Source organism: Oryzias latipes, chromosome 18 (assembly GCF_002234675.1).
Source record: "Oryzias latipes chromosome 18, ASM223467v1".
Classification (NCBI taxonomy): domain Eukaryota; kingdom Metazoa; phylum Chordata; class Actinopteri; order Beloniformes; family Adrianichthyidae; genus Oryzias; species Oryzias latipes.
Genome location: NC_019876.2, coordinates 3632471 through 3638470, shown reverse-complemented (window position 1 = coordinate 3638470; position 6000 = coordinate 3632471).

The following is a 6000-nucleotide window of genomic DNA, read 5'->3' as shown; positions in this document are numbered from 1 at the left end:
CCGGTGCCTGGCGGGGGGTGGTGGGGGCTCCGTTGGTCGGGGGGTCGGGTCCGGCGCCTGGGTGGGGCGGGCTGGGGCGCTGCGTGGTCCTCTGGGCTTGGGTGTGGGGGTGCGTGGTGGGGGGGTGGGGTGGTGGTCTGGCTTGGATTGGGGGGGTGGTCCCTTTGCCTGTGCTGGGGGGGGTTGGCGGGGGGCGCTGCTCGGGGGGGGGCCCAGCGGCGCTGGATGGGCTTCCCATCTACACCTGGGGCTGGGATCGGCCCTTCCCTGGCTCTGGGGCGGGACGGGACAACCCTCTTGGGGCCCCCGGTCGCTCTGGGTGTCATCCGCTTCGGCTGCGGGGTCGGGGGGATGGGGTGGGGTGGGGGGTCTTGTCGGCCCTGTCCTGTGGGGGGGCATTCTGGGGAAGGGGGGGGCACTATTGGTACGGGGCAGGGGGGGGTTGACGGGTCGGGGTCTCCGCTGAGGCCATCGGCGGTTTCCCCGGCCGGTTGGCTGCCTCGGTCCCGTCGAGGCCTGACCAGAGCTCTTCTAGGGCCGGCGTTTGGGGGTGGGGGCCTGGGCTTGCTCCGGGGGGGGCCAACGCTTTCTGGCTCCTCTCTCTCTGTGTGGGGGGGGTGGTGCTGGGCCTGGGGTGTCGGCGCCTCCGGGGGTGGGGCCCCTGGGCTGGGTGGGCCTGGCCCCCTTGTTGGGGGGGGGGGGGGCGGGGGACAGCTGTTTGACCACCGGGGGACAGTCTATCAGCTGTCCCCAACTTACCCACTTCCTCATATAACCTCATAATAGGGTGAGGGGGTGGGGGGCTTAGCCTGCGATGAGCCTTGGGGGGGGGTTTACTAGGCAGTGGCCCCCTTCCTATGGTTGCCGTATGGAGTGGGCGGATGGCTGCCTGGAGTGCGGAGCGGGTCTCCCTTGGGGGGTCCTGGCTCGTACCTGGGGTTGGGGCGGGGGGATGCCCGGAACTCCTGGGTGGTGGTGGGGTGCTCGTCTGGGGCTGTGGGCGTCCTTCTCCGGTGGGGCCCTGCGTTGGGTTCTCCCGGCGCGGCGGGGGGGCTGCTCTCCTGGTTGGGCTGGGGCGGCCCTCTCTTTCCCTCAGTGCCTCCCTGCTCTCTGGCTCTGGGGGCCTTGCGTCGGCCCTGCTGGCCCTGGCCTGGGTGGCGGGCTTGGTCGCCCGGGCGGCGGTTGTTCCCTGCCGGTTCCCGTGTGGCGTTGGGGGGATTCCGGCTGCCGCTGCTGCTGCGGTGGGGGTCTTGGGGTGGGGATGGCTGGGCACTAACAGTTTGCATGACTGAATGACTGAAATATTTCACACTAGTTGGTTTTAAAGCATAAGTATGCGTGTGAACACTATCTGTTTTGTGTACATGTCGACAGGTGGACATTTTTGCAGCTAGCAGGTGTGTTTATAACATTTGAGTGTGTGTGTGGACAGGCCCCGCCCTTTTTGTACTGCATTTGAACCTTACCATAATGATTAACAACCAGTAAACTTGTTGCTTTATGCTGCTTCATGGTCTTATCCCCCTTCCCCTCCTATTATCACCCCCTACCCCCCCTCTCTCTAACGTCCCTCTCTCTTCTTCCCTTCTTTCCTTTTCCGTCCGGTCCATCACCAAAGATTTTCAGACATGATTGAAATTAATAAAGTTTGGCCTCAATTACAAAAGGGGTTTATTCAGACATACCTTTGGTTTGTCTGAAGATTAGAAGATTAGATTAGAAGTTTATGTAGCACTTGTGTCAAACTTAACCAGCAAAAGCTACACAAAGTTACTAGGTTCTATTTACGAAGAGAAGAAAAAACAACAATGTGTTTAAATAACAGAGGGCAGGTTTATTACATTACCTTTCACAACACAAAATAGAAAAACAACATAAACAATAATTTGTTCCTAAAACTGAATTCTTTTACAAAATAAATCAGCTTTATAAAAAAAATAGTATAAAATAAATTGTCCTTTGTCTCGTTTGTGCACTCAATTTGTTCTCTACCCGGGTAGGATAAATGAATGTGTATAGGAATATTCCTTATCTCTTGTCCTGTCAGATTGGGTTCAATCCTGTTGATGGGAATCAGTAACAGCTGGCCACACTGTACGTCAATCTTCAACAGGATACTCTCGTTCTACGCCTGGCTCGCCATCCACTTCCAATGAAGAATTGTAGTCCGAGCTACAATTGAGGGTCATCAAAAACAATTCTGCACATAGTACAGAATAAATCAGACACATTATAATCTATATTTCAAGTGAGATCTCATCTTTCAATAGACTCAATATCTTTTCCCTGTAATTTGGAAATTGTTTTTATGGTTTTCTTTTTTTAGTAGTTCACCAAAACCAATTTACGAACAGAAAATTCAGTAATCCTTTTAACAAGTATTTACTATTAGTAAAAGGAATTTCCCTTTCCACAAATCTGAAAAAAATAACTGTATGAATAAAGTTTTAACAAATAAAATTATTATAACCATGGTATAATACAATTCTTTTTAAACAATGAATACTTCAACCACCTTTTCAATTAACTTTTCAAAAGTACATATTCACGCATATGTATACCAGAAAGAGATCAAATAAAGTAAACATTTATAACACAGTTAATACACAACTTAACATTTTCTACATACTCCGAATTGTTTTGTTCCCCTTTTTAACAAAATTTAATTTAAAACATAACCGTCAACTCCACATACAACTCTTTCCTACTCACCGGAGTTTCCAAAAATTCTTATACACGACACGCGTTCACAACGTAGCCGCTCTGAAAATGTTCTTTCGGCACACAACGTAACCGATCTCAAAAAAACAAAAAGTAGCTTATTTTAACTCTTTAAATTATTTTTCTGCTTCCGTCTATAACACTGCCGATCTTTCTCTGCTGGTCACGCAGCTCCTTCTCTGCCTCGTGCTTGCAAGAAAAAAAAACACGCAGACACAAGATGGCACCCTCCACAGAGCCCTGCATGGTATGCCTGGAGGGCCAAACCATCTCTACCGCAAAGGAAAAATTAACCCTTTAATTGCCAGTAGGAAAATTAAATGCTTTTTCTAAGTAGGTTACAATACCTTTGGTTTGTCTGAAGATTAATAACCCCTCTTGTTAAAGTAAAATATGTCCAACACAAGAGGCCGTCAGCTCTCATCTGCCTGCCCAGCTGTTGGACAGGACAAGTTGAAAAAAAAAAGAAAAAAAAAATGAATATACCGGTACAAGTAATAATTACAACCCAGTATTCTTTATTAACAAACAACAACAACAACTAACCGCGTGTGTAAGAGAACTGAGCGCGTGCCACGCGAGCGCGCGTGACAGTCTTTGACTCCGATGGGCTTTAGGCGGGGGGGGGTCTCTTCCTCCACGTCTGTGGCAGTAAACCCGTACCAGTTCCAAACAACAGATGATTTTATTTCTTTCTTGGGAACAAACTTCCCACTGTCACCGGTAGCCATGCTGTCGCTTGCTGTGTTGTGTGTTGATTGTCGCGCGCCATACCGCCGTGTGAAACTAACGCTACGGAAGCTCCGGGGAGCCAAAAATGTGCCACATAAAAACTCGATTTAGTTATTTTTGAAATCGCCCGTAACAAAAAATTCGAATTAATTCATTGAATCGATTTATCGCCCAGGCCTACTTTCCACCTTTATCCACCTTTGTCATGGTAGGGAGAACACGTCAATGGAAGGGTGGGGTCATCTAAGATAGCACAAGGGTTAATCAGATATTTCACGATCATGGACCATGGAGTGGACCGTATCAAGGGAAGCTGAGTTATGTGATCCGCCTGTTATGGCAGGACACCCTTTGGTCCTCTTTCTTGTAAAGATTCCCCAAAATTATGTTCTAAATGAATAACTAGTGTGCACAACATAAATATACAGTTTTCTTTTCACTATAGGGTCTTCTGATCTGAGGAGCATCCAACTGTCTTCAGGAGAGCAAAATAAGAGAATATATATTGAAACATGAAATTGACAACATGGAAGTAGGGGTTGTTGAGATAGCTCAGACGTCTGTTGCGTCTTGGATACCACCAGGTGGAGGTGTTCCTTGTAAGTCCCACTGGGCGGAGACAGTGGGGAACACCTCTGAGTTCCCCCAGAGGAGCTGGAGGAAGGGGTGGCACATAGAGAAGTCTGGGCATCTTTGCCTAAACTGCTGTTACCACAATCCAGTCCCAGCTGAACAGAAGGAAATGGCTGGATAGATGGAAAAATAAACCAAACCTAAACAATAAGCAGCACTCAGATGGTCTGAGTCAGGCTTTGGTTGGTGGGCTGGGGGCTACCAGCTAAAGTATGGTTACGATTGAACTTTCAAAGCTGGATCTGATTGTTATTTCAATGAGTGTGAATTTGAGTTTGATCAAGAAGTTTGCAAGAAAGATTGCAAGCATGAATTTACACATATGAACATTTGTTGGTACTTTATGAGTTTTAGATACTAGCAAACTTTAAGTATTAAAGCTGAACACTTGTTGGTATGTAAAACACAACTGCCTGTGAAATCCCAGAACATCTGATGGTTGTTACAATAGCAAGCTCTTGCTTAATCGCTGCTCATTCAATGGAAACTCTTTGTTAGTTTGAATTTGAAAAAAGAAACTGATATTGTGGACTTAATAAGAAACAACACAATAGCAGGGTTGGATGACCAACAGCAAAAACTTGTGTTGAAAAAGAAACAAGTCAAGTCTAAATGAATAGTGAGATAGTTGAACATTCCTAATGTAATTAAAACACAGAAAAGACGTTCTGGGGCAGCATACGATGTAGTACCCAGCATTCTGTACTCACAGGGACGAGGTCCTGGTTCAAATACTGGTAAAGGCCTTTCTGTGTGGAGTTGTCACACAACTTCTCTGAAGCTATGAGTGTTCCCCCTGTGGGTTTTCTCCACATTTTCCACAGTCCAAAACAGGCTTCATATGTTACTTGATGTCTCTATTGAATGTGTTTTTGCTTTTCTGTCTCCTTGTGGCCCTGTGATGGACTGGTAACCATTCTGTGTGCACCCTGCCTCCCCTGACAGAGGCTGGGATAGGCTCCAGCATACTCAGTCCCTGAAAGGATGGAGGTTTAGAAGATGGATGGGTGGACAGTCTAATTTCTAGACTTCAATTGATTTATTAGTTTGGTGTCTGATGTTTTAGAAAACTGTGTAGTGTCCAAGCAACCCTCATGTTGCTCTATTTAAATGTAGTATTATTAAAGCTTTGTGTGTCTTTGCTTTGATAGTACAGATTTATTACAGTAAATACCATATGGTGGTATTCAGCCTTTACTCTTTACTCAGGGTAGTCATTAAAATTCTGGCCAAGCCCTTTCGTCAAATTGAAACTCACTTTAAAACATGGTGCTAAAGCTGTAAGTATACTTTAATTAACTGTACGCTAACAAAGTCTGAGCTGCAATTTCTTAATTATAAAAGTTTAAAGTATTCAGTTATTCCCCAAATTTCCAAACCACAGTGTTTTTTTAATAATGATTATAATTTTAAGCATCGGGATAAAATTAAAATATTCAGTGAATTAATTGGATTAAGCAGCCATACATTTCTAAAATAATAATAATTATAATATATTACATGAAGAAAAGTAAATTTCACAGACATGAATGTTTCAGAGGCTGAGAGTTTTTTTTGAATGCAGAAAAGTAATAAATAAAAAGGAGTGGTTTTATTAAATTGAAAATGGAAGTAGGTCACTGTTGTAAAAACCTAAAGTAGTTTCTCTTCCATTTTAATTTACTCCCAACACAAGTGTCAATCTCCAACACACCTGAGCTCTGGCCTCGTTTCATCCTTATCTGCTCATTGTTACAGTTCCTAGAAGCGACCCTGCTGAATGTACCTGCTAGTAATCGGGCGGGGGGGGGGGGGGGGGGGGCCTCCAATCATCCCTGCAGACCCCTCCTGATCAGTCATCACCTCAGCTCTGGTCATAAAGACCCAGCAGCGGCTAAACTTCCTAAAGGTTTTCAGGAAGCAGCAACTACACAA